A 12441-nucleotide genomic window follows, 5' to 3' on the forward strand; every position below is an offset into this window, starting at 1 on the left:
TGGATCATAGCTCAAAAAATAATTTCTTTGGTTACCCCAATTTGCTCACCCAGTATTTCTGACAGTGTAGTCCGCAGGGAATTTTTAAAGTCTGCCAGGTCATTACACTCTCAAAAATATGTTCCCAGTTATTGTTTTCTTCCCCATCACACCTCCAAAATTTGCAATCTACCCGAGAAAGGCAGTCTGCTCAGGGGAAGAAAATACATATGCAAACACTTCCAAGTAAAGAACCCAAATATTCTAGACTTTGCTGCATATTTGGGAGCCATACATATATCCTCCCATTGTTTCTTTGTGAATTGCTTATCCAGTCTCTATTTCCAATCCTTTCTAATCTCATCTGACTGATTCCTTTCCTACAGTTGTCATACAATATTTTATATGCCCTGCTAATTATCCATTTTTAGCAGCAGCTTCTGTTCTAGATTCCACTAAAAACTCTATCAGTTCTGGCCTTTGACTTAGGATTTTCCTATCCCTTTCTCTTTATCTATACTCTAATATGAATCCTTGCTAGGGAAGGCAGTCTCTAGCCTTCAGTTCAAATATATTATTGCCCTATTTCCATTTTATTACCTTTCCCTCTCTAATTATTTGCTTCCAACACCTTGATTCCTTTGCTACATTTCTCCAGTAAACTACAGACCCGTCTCGCCTATTCTCTGTAGACTACTGCAAGAAAGTTCAGCAACAAAAGGATATGGCAGGAAGGGAGGCCAACATGCATCTTGAGCCTAAGAAAGAGGTAGGTAAGCCTAATGAACTTAATGGGTGTAAAGGTCAGCATAGGAAGCATAGTGCAAGACAGGGGCAGTACTGGATGCTTGCCAAGATACATAAGAGAAGAGCCAACATGGAGGAAGAAAGTAGAGTTCTCTCTGTTGGTCATTAAATTACCAAGGGCTTTAGATGGGAGAGTGGTGTTGACTGTAAGGAAAAGCCACATGATATTAAAGACAGGCACCAGGAAACGATGACAGATGATGTGACACACATACACATACAGAGATGTCTTGAAACAATTCTTAGATGGGCAATAGGTGGTGTACCTTAAAAAAATCAGAGAGGCTCAAAAGCTTTATAAATAAAAAATAAAAAAATAAAAAAAACAAACAGCAGTAGTTGTGGAAAAATCTTTTACTAGCACCAAAATTTCATCTGGTACCTCGTCCTTCGCCTTCATGGATACATTACATACAAGTCATCCACTTCTTATACACCAGGTGAACCCCCATCAATTAACTAATTAAATTAACCATTTAAAATGCATTGCTGCATTTAAAGTGCATTACTGCATTCAAAGTGCATTACTACATTTCACATTTTAAACTGCATTGTAAAATTCAAAATACATTAATACAGTCAAATGCATAACTACCATATTAAACAAAATATTAAACAAATATACACTTATTAAAAGATTTCTTATATATAAGAAATTACATAATTAACAAAATGTACAAAATTTCAGTGGCATAAGACTTCCATTAAGCCCCTAGGGGTTAAAGTACCAAAATTCAAAATCAACTTGCTTTCAAGTACATTTAACCGTTGTTTCAGCTCACCCTCTCTCACACCAAAGGGATTGGTATTAATGTATTTTGAATGTTGCAATGCAGTTTAAAATGTAAAATGTAATAATGTACTTTGAATGCAGCAATGCACTATGCACTTTAAATGTAGCAATGCATTTTAAATGCAGCAATGCACTTTAAATGCAGCAATGCATTTTAAATATTTAATTCAGTTAGTTAATCGATGGGGATTCACCTGGTGTATAAGAAGTGGATGAATTCTATGTAATGTATCCTTGAAGGCAAAAAGCCGAGGTAACAGATGAATTTTTGGTGCTAGTAAAAGATTTTTCTACAACTACTGCTGTTTGTTTTTTTATTTGTCTGCCGTGGCTCAGTCCCCGGGATTCATGAAGCTTGCGCCAGGCGCAGGCGTAGCGTAGGTGGTCTAACGCCAAATATGGCTGCTGAACAATTCAGGTACTATCCAATTCCACGTGCACTACCAGCATACGCCAGATCTGCACAGCTCTCGGCTCATGTATGCTAATCAACCCATGCGCAGTAGTGCAGCATGAAAATGAAGGTACATAGTGATTCATAAAGTGGTGCAGGTGTGGCGTAAACATACAGAAATGCAAACCAAAAAAACGGTTTACATTTTTCCAAACAGAACATCGGAGCCATGAAAGTGGATCAAATTTATGTATTACAAAGTTAACATATGCCAATGGCTAAATATACAGCCAATGGTATAAAAAACACGCACAATACATAAAAAATAAAATTTTATGTCATGGCCACACTAACGCAAAGTACAACTGCAAGGCATGTGTGCGCAAATGGGAACACAAGGAAAATATAAACAGATGTCATAAAATTGCAATGTAACACAAATCATGATTTTGCCATAATAGTCAGTGGTATGCATGCTACACCACAACCAAGGTGCAAGGGTTGCTAAGGGTCTGTGACAGTGTTCGGCATGGTAACTGTGAATTAATAGTCAATGCCATGCAAATGAGGCAAGTAATACTGAATCGCAAATGTCCCGCCAGCCTAAGGATGTACCACATGGTGCAGCGGTAGAACACAGAGGAGTGGCCTGGAGGTGTACATGACATCAGCAGAGAGGTGTGCCACCATAGCTGTAAGGACATTGGAGCATTGCTAATCTGGGTTGCCCATTGCTAAGCAAAGCCGCAGGATAGGGGTGTGGATGTAGCCATAGCTTTGCTTAGCTGAGAGCACACAAGGTGACTGAAACCACATGTGTACGTGAATGACAATGCACTTGAAACCCGGTAAACAGCTATGTGCGGCGCTCACCACATGTGAAACAGGAAGGTTATGGGAAGACAATAAGGAAATGCTGCAGTAGGGTAATTGGAGTACAACTGAGTAATTAACACCTATTAACTCACAGTGGGCTATTGAAGGTAGCTAACAAGGCTGCTAGTAGCAACCTGCAGAACAGGATAGGGGAGGTGCCGGATTGCAAAGAAAAGAGAACTGTCACCGCAGAACAAAGCAAACCTGCAGTAGATCGGCTATAGAACACATTTCGCAAAACAATCTTGGGTTGGGAAAGTACAAAACAAGAAAGCAGGCTGCTGGATGCATGCCTGACAATGGGAGGGGAATCATTATGAAAAGTGAAGGCAAGGGCAAGAGGTGATATATGGCAGCTAAATGTAATTCAACACCAAAGGCACCACAATAGCAGTACCTGCGGTAAAACACATAAATAAGATACCCTGCAGCTCTGATTATACATACACACCCTATGACATCATCAACTTCCAAAGCACAATAGTATAAAGTGTAAAGGCACCTCACACACACTTGTGTATTCCCAAACACTGCCCCATCGGTGTAAACAGATGGGGAACTTTTACAATGTACTTGTTGGGAGCTGCCATAGCTGCGATTCATCACCATGTGTTGGAGACTGAAGGTGGTGTGGAGGATGATGCTGACAACCACCTCAGGCTCCGGAGGAGGAGAAGAGTGTTCAGTCCAAGGGTAACCTACCAGGGGCTAGATGATCTGGAGATAGTAAAGCATTAAAGGGTGGACAGGGACATCATATCGCAAATCATTGAGCTGTGCCGGCCATGCCTCAGAGCCAGAAACAACAGAAAGGAACCCATCCCTGTGGACATGAAGGTATGTGTAAGCTTGAGAATACTAGCCACAGGTACCTTTCAAAGGCCAACTGGAGATATCATGCAGATCTCAGAGGCATCAGCATGCAAGGTACTCCACCAGTTCCTGGATGCCATGTTGCCACATGCCAATGAGCATATATACTTCCCACAAACTCAGGAGGAGTTGGCTAGCAATATGCGCCTCTTCCACCATATGGCAGACTACCCGGAGGTACTGGGTGCAATAGACTGCATGCACATACATATCAAGTCACCATCCAGTGAGCATGGTAGGCGCTACATAAACCGCAAGGGATACCACTCCATCAACTGCCAGGTCATGTGCAATGCCCAGGGCATTATCACAGTGTGTGTGCTGGTAGCCCTGAAAGCTACCACAACTCCCACATCTGGCATGCCTCACAGCTGTACCAGGCATTTGTCAGGGGGGACATCCCATATGGCCACCTTGTGGGGGATGCTGGCTATGCACTGGAGCCATGGATGATGACTCCCATCAGAAATGCACACACACCCATGGAAGAACGTCATAATGGGGCACATGCACAAACCAGAATCATCATAGAGCATGTGTTTGGGATTCTGAAATCACTGTTCCATTGTTTGGACATATCTGGTGGAGCCTTGCAGTACTCTCCAGGCACATGTGCCCACATCTTCATAGTATGTGCCATGCTACATAATATGATCCTGCAGAAACAGCTGCAGCAGGGACATAATGGTGAAGGACCTCACAGCCCAACGAAATTGCCAAGGGCATCACAGGCACAGAGGGATTCAGACCACAAACACCCTGTGCCAGCCCCAGTAGGCAGACGGAGGCATGCCCAATATGCCCATGCCTTGTCAAAGAGGGAACGTATAGCACATATACTGACAGTGTAGGCCCCTATGGACTGACACACTTCTCCACCCGCACACACAGTAAAATGGATGGCACACACACACGACCATCTGTAAATTGTCACGTATAGGTGGTCTACTGTGTGCATCCTACATAGGCAGCCCTCAACTATTGCACACACAACAGCTATTGGTACAAGGTATGTCAACAACTGAACAGTAAATTAAGCTAACAGCATGTGTTGATACTGTATGTATAGGTTCCTAGGTACATTGGTAGGTACATGCCTAATTGTCAGAGGCCATTCATAAGCCTAGCCAAAATGTGTTTGCTGTCACCACCCCACTGATTAACTAACTGTCCCTCTGTGGAGCAGAGCCAATTGCGGGATCCCTGGGGTGTAACCACTGTTCTCCACCCACGCTGCAAGGATTCCCTGGTGTGTTAATGACGGGCTCCATATAATGTAATCAGGGATGTAGTTCCAAAGCATGGGGAGTACCCATGACAAGTATCTGTCACCCCAGCATTCTCCAGTTATGGTTGTGGCAAGGTGTAGCACATTACAGTGTGTGGCTCACTGTGACATGGATTCCCATAGCTGGAGCATCTCCATTAAGCATCACTTGGACATACCATTAACAGGTATCATCCATATGTAAACTAACTGAGTTACACATTTGTTTGCAGTATGGAGGAACAGCCATAGTACAGTCCATATACTAAACACCATAACACTTGTACATATCCCAGATGCCCCAGTGGTAAAGCCACTGACTGTCTTGTGCATGTTCCCGGTTCCACGACCTGCAAGGGCTGTTACGTAATTCCAATGTCCCGAATAATGGATGTTGGATGCAGGTCATTAGAGCATGTTTAAGCACATGTTAGCAGGTTTTTGCACCGGCAAGTGCCAGTAAGCATTGTTTAAACATGACTACATGGATATGCGCAAAACAGGTCTAACCTTTGCTGAATATCGTGCAGATCATGAGCAAAGCTGCCCAGAACCACTGCAATGTGCGTTATTCACCCTTGTACTAATAGTGCCTGCTCTGAGAGGTAAAATGACGACTGCCAGGAGTAGAACACGCAACCATGTACACAATCACCTACCACTAAGCTACCTGAGATGTACCAACGGCAGATGTGTATTGTGACAGGTTAAAATACAAAAGGGTAGAGTTCGGGAAATAGTATACACCACCATGTACCCAATGAAAAGTATGTTCTCTCTCTCTCTCTCCTATATATATATATATATATATATATATATATATATATATATATAGATATATATATATATATATATATATATATATATATATATATATATATATATATATATATATATATATATATATATATATATATATATATATATAATATAGAGAGAGAAAGAGTGATAGAGAGATATATATGTCGATATATACGGATATACATATATATGCAAATATATAGATAGGTTAACAACATGCACACAATCATGAAGGTACATATAAATAGGATACTACCAAATACCAAATGCTTTACACACCGACATGCGTAATCACGAGGCTTAAAGACCGAAAGACCACAGAACCGGAACACTAGAACCGCGAGTACTATTATCACGATGTAAAGGGAAATTTAATTAGTGCATCTGGTGCAATGCATATAGTGGGAAACGGTATTATGTAGTGATGTATTGTTGAGCATAGTAACGCTCGTAGAAATTGTGTGTACTGCTGTGGGCCACAAGGTAAACAGTTCATACACCACAAGGGATGCTACATAAGGACTTTAAACACAACAATTCCACTCCAGCCGCTGTCAGTGGCAGGGTTTGTCCAACAAGTACGTGCCATAACAGAGGATAGTATATGTTGATGTACTGTAACAGTAGGCATATGTATGGGCGTATAACTAAGAATAACATGTCTACGGTGGTCCTGCTGTGCAGTTATGATTTGCATTGTGGGATATTGTTGCAAAAATGTGAAATGTACAGTATTGTAGGTAGATATGTCTAACATTTTTCATAGTATTACTGTTATATTATGCAAACATCAGGTATGTCTATTGGCATGTACTATACACAATAACAAGATACATATGACTTGTAGTCACCAGACAGTGTATCAGCATGATAGCTAATTGAAATGGAAGAGCTAGTCAATTATCCATGCACAAAGGACATGTAATAGCTTCATAGGTTCATAGTTAGGTACTATGCTGTCTGGCCAAGTCCATTTGTAAGCCTAACTACAGTGTTTTCACTTGGGGCACCTCCCTAGGTTAGTTTCCTGTGCCTGTGAACAGCAGAGCCATTTGTTTCCTGTGCCTCTGTACAGCAGAGCCACTGCAGTGATCCCTGCTGTACATGTCTGTCTCCCATCCACCCATCGAGATATCTCTTGAAGAGTGCTAGTGAGGGTCCCTGCCTGATGTACATAGGAATCATGTTCCAAAGCATGGTGAGTGTCTGGGTCAGGAATGTATCACTCCAGCACGTCCTAGTCATCATTGCATTTAGGTACATATCCCAGAGCATGTGGCTCTCAGTGGCTTTTGCTTATATGGAGCATATCCATCAATATTGTTTTGGACATGGGCCTTGTATGTTCAGCAGAGATCACCTCTGAGTATGCGGTATGCAAACAAGTACAGTTGGAGTTTCTGTAGTTGGGCTGCATACATCATCCTTTGGAGGTCAGTAATCCTCTTGGTGTGGTAATGTTGTAGTATTTAAAGCCTTTGCTGTTGTCTCGTAAGGTACATCCCAAATGGGGTGTTGTACCCTTTAATGTGTTTCATAAGTCATGAGTAGAGAGGCACAATGGCTGCCTTTGTTCTGGCTACAAACCCATTAGAGATTAGGGTGGCCACGTAGAAGGATATCCACACCACCTTGGCAATATGGTTATCAAAGGAGTGGATGCTATCTACTTGAGTTCTAAGATCCCTTATTATGTCTTATGTATGTAGGGGACTACCACCTATGTGATAGTCTGCGGGTGATTGGTGTAATCCAAAGGGGATGTCTATGCACCTTGTGGCATGCAGCTTGAGGCCATGTTATTGACACCAGGTATCCGTCCCAGTGACACCCTTATAGAGGGTGTCTGTATCAGCTGGTGAATCAATCATGGCCCCTAGTTTGCAGTCGTCTGCAAACCTATTCAGGGTAAGTCCTTCTGTGCTAGCCTGTACCTCAAAGAAGCATATACCGAACATGAGGGCCCCTATGACCGAGGACTGGGGGATGCCAATTGTAACTGATTTACAGTAGGAACTAGGGTATGCTACCCTCACTGTGTGGGTTCTGTCCGTGAGCCACTTTGTGTAACATCTCGTGACCTAGGGGTTGATGTGCAGGTGGATGTGTATGTTGACAATACCAGAATGGGGAACGGTGTTGAAAGCCTTTGAGAGGTCAAGGTAGGCTGTGTGGACCTCCTTACTCTCATCTACTGCCTTGGTAACTGTCTCAAAGGACTCCACCAGGTTTAGGAGGCATGGTCTGGCCCTAACAAATCCAAACTGGGTGGGATCAAAGGTTTGGAGGTCACCAAAGTCTCTATGAATGAGATCCATGATGATGTGCTCCATAGCCTTGCAGAACAGTCTAGTCAGGTGTACAGGGCAATAGTTCCCCTGGTCCATTGTGGCACCACCTTTGTGGAGTGTGATAACTGTTGCTGTGCACCATTCAGGGGCTACAATGCCTGATGCAAGGCTATTAGTGAATATGGTGCCCAAGTGGGGAGCCATTTCATTCTGAATTTCGTGGAAATAGCAGCCTGAGATGTCATACGGTCACATGGATTCTGTGTTCCTGGCTTTAGAGAGTGCAGCTTTGAACTGCGTAGTTGTGATTGCAGGGACTCTGCATTGCTCCTGTATAGATATGGGCCCTTTAGGGTGTGAGAGGGGTGTAAAGTTAGCACTGAACCTATCTGCCAGGATGTTGCCAATATCAGTCGGTTCTGCAATGTTCATGCCTAACTGCTGTATGTCAGAGCAGATGTGGGTATCACCATTGAGAGTAGAGACATACCTCTAGAATGCTTTGTGGTAGTCCTTGGAATTAGTCGCAGTAATGTTTACATAGCTAGCTTTGGAGGATGTGATAAGGGATCTCAGATTCCTACTGAGGAAGACCAGGGAGCTCCTCCACTCATGGGATTGTACTCTACTTTGCAACAGTCTCCTCCTTCTGTTGTACATTATGTCCATGGCAGTGGACCACCAGAGTGGCATCCATTTTCTCGTGGGTACTGTCATGGCTCTGTTTGGGATAGAATGATCCATGCAGTCGTGTAAGTGCTAATTAAGTGCAGTTGTGTATGATTCAGCGGTTGTAACTGTATTGTCCATCTGCACGGGTGCCATGACGTTTACTACTGCTGTCATAAGAAGCCTGAAGTTGGCTTTGTAGAAATATTGTACTGTGTTTTCCATAAAGGGTGTAGTGCCAGGATGTGGATAACAAGGGTTATTAGCGTACGTTCGGATCTGACCAGCGAGGAGATAACCCCAGGTGTGGAACACCAGTCACACATTTTGGTAATGACCAGGTCTAGGATATTGTTGGCCCTGGTGGTGGTGTGAATAGGTTAATCCAGCCAATTGGAGGTTATGAATCCCAGAAAGACTTGTCCTAATGTGTCAGTACATGAGTAGGTATCCCAGTTAATGGTGGGGTAGTGTCAGTCGCACATCAGTAGTTTCTGTTTGAACCCTACTTTCCAGTACACCAAGAAGTGAGGATCATTAACCGTGGGGTATGGTGTGGGATCTGTAGCAAGCTACAATTTGTATATCAGTTATGGAAAGAGTTAGTTGCACTTGGATTACCTCTGATGCATTGTGCTAATCAACCAGCCTGGAGGTGTGGATATTCTTGGGAAATATGGACACACCTCCACCGTGGGAGTTCTGGTCCTGGTTACATGACTGAAAGGAATGGTATGAGCAATAGCCTGGTAGTGCAGGGATGCTCTTAGGAGCCTAGAAGCAGGTCCCAGCCACTCTACACAGATATCTAAGTGGTCCATTACAAGGAGTGCCTCGGGTGAGTGCATTTGAGATGAAGATGTCAAGCATTGAGTAGCATTACCCTCAGGTTTTGCTTGCCTGTTCCTGTTATGGTGGTGAATATGTTATTTGAACCGTGCCTAAAACAGGCACTATAGGAGCAGCAAGAGCCTTAGAAATTATCCGTATTCCAAGGGCCGACAGGTGCAGGCCATCTGTGCCAAAGCATCGTGTTCTGTAGACCATGTCAATCAAAGCAGATAGATACTGGATACCCTTGGAATGACACCAGAAGCATAGGTAATTGTTGAAGTAAACAATTCAGTCCTTGTACTGCATTATCAGTCTGGACGAATGCCGAATGCTTCTCAGGGCTAGGGCGATACCTGCCTGAGCTACAAGATCGGAGAGCTATTCCATGTCTCTGTACATGTAGTCCAGGAAGGTACATCTCAGGGCATTCATACTAACATGGAGAATGACACAGTCATATTGTACCTGTTGAGGACTGACCTGAGTGCATAGGTTATGTTGTTGATCCTGTTACCCGACAGGCAGCTGACAGTATCTATCACCTTGTGTAGCCTGCTGAGTGGGACATCAGTGTGACCGTCTATAGAGTCACCTATGTTGGGTACGTTATATCGCCCTATTGGCTGTGGTTGATGGGCACACTGAGTCTGTGGGCTATAAGTAATTGGTGTTGTGTTGGGTGATGAGGGCTGCCTGTGTTTCTGCTTTGGAGTTCTCTGTTGCCTAGACAGAGTAATATTGAGAGGCTCCACCAATGTTGTAGTCTTAGTATGTGTGGCCTGTGGTGGTGGAGATCTAGTGAGACTATGTGATGAGTGTGGTGTGGTGCAAACGTTTAACATCCCCACATGATTGTCAGGTTCAGTCTGGGTTGGAGAGAGCTTTACCTCCAGCATGGCTAGATATGTGTATTTCCCACAGGTTGTAGTGTTGTATGTTAAGAGGTGAGTATTGACTGTGTGCACAAGACAATTTCTATATTGCCTCATGCTGCCCATATTCATCATATAGACAGGCAATAACACTGGGAATTGACACATGGACATGCCAGAATATTTAATTATTTCCCACTAGATATGTGAGGAAAGTGTGTACAAGAGCTGTTTTACTCTAAGCAAGTGGGAAATGTAAGTACAAACAGTGTTTACCTGTAGGTAATGAGGAGGACTGAGTGCTAAGGTAATTAGTAGCTCATGAAGTGCTTACATGTTCTGAACAAGTGCTGAGCATGAATAAGCAATACAGATAGGGTGTTGGATAACATAAACACACTGCCCCCCCAACAGGTACACAGTCATATATCCATGTACACTACAGAGCCCCTGTAACCATAACTATGATGGCACAAGGTGCACTCAGGCTGTATGGGACCTGTTCACATCCCTGGTTGTATCATACACATATGGCAAAACAGTTTGCTCTACACGTACACATCATGTAAAACATAGCTTCATGTCAGTCTGTGAAAACACTGAATGGTGCACACCAACAGTTATCACAACCCACAAAGTGGAGGCACCACTCATAATGGGAGGCACTAAACTACTACCCTGCTGAGTCTGGCCTGAAAGTCCATGAACCTTAATCAATGCATATGTTGCTAGCAGTGCAGATGTAGATGACAGTACAGATGATGTCACACTGCATACCATACCTGTGACAGGTCATAGGACATCATCACCCATACTGTGTTCCACCTACACTCAGTATACTAGATGTACCTTTGTATGTCACAGGAGTGTTCTGCCAGTGGACTGTTGACAGAACCAACACTACAAAAGGTGCCTGAGTAATATGTGCATATCAAACCAGTGGCAGCTACAGTAAAACAGGGTTAATTCATTGTACTCCCCCTCATTGTAGCCTATACCACACAGACAAATGGGAGGCATCTGCCTATGTAAGTATGTGAATTGCTATGACCTAGGAGCAATAGCTGACTCAGTGTTGTGGACAACCTACAGAAATGGCTTTGTGGGTGAGGTGTGTGACATATGTGCACAATCTGACAGCTGCATATTGCATTGTCACCGCTAGGTTAATAACTCTGTACCCATAAACTACCACCTAGGCAGCGGTCAACATAATGGACACTGTGTGTAAGGGATGGCGTTGTGCTGTTTACCTCCCTGAGCTAGTGACATCAGCAAGCCTATTAGGTAGTCATAAGAGGCAACCCTAGTCATGACAGGGTACCATCCATGAACATGGAGATCATTGTACAGCCATACTCATCACTCAAGTGACCAATATCGGATCACATATCACCTTTAAGGGGTATTGCCCATGTTTGGATGGGCGACACCAGCCTTCAGAGTCCTCATCTCCACTATGTAGCATGATGCCTACCCTGCATAAAGACATGTCCAACACTGTGATGTTGGACATGCTACACGTACATATCCTGATTTGAAATACATACGTCATGGACATCCACCTTCTTAGTACAAGGATCGCCACATGCTGGACAGATCCTTGTACCATACACATTACATACTCCTCCCATACTATGCAAGCCTGTCCAGCAAAGCTGCACATTTCACCTCTGTCAGACATGGTGTGATTACCGCATGGTAGATGTATCATTAACCGTCTGGATCAGTTATGTGGCACTGCTTCACCTGGCACCGGAAATATGGCTGTCGGCTACAGCTAGGTAACCTTACATCCTGCACTCATACATGGCCCAGGGAATACAAACTACTACATGACCTTGGCCATACATGCTATAGTTGATAACAATCCCTGCAAATACCATCCGACTAGCCAGTATCCCATGTGTATCACATGTGCAACACAGGCGATACGTGGAAGATGTTGAACTGCTGTACAGTGCCGTGTAGATGTATATGGCAAA

The sequence above is a fragment of the Protopterus annectens genome, chromosome 4.part1 (assembly GCF_019279795.1).
Source record: "Protopterus annectens isolate FY-2018-M chromosome 4.part1, PAN1.0, whole genome shotgun sequence".
NCBI lineage: Eukaryota > Metazoa > Chordata > Ceratodontiformes > Protopteridae > Protopterus > Protopterus annectens.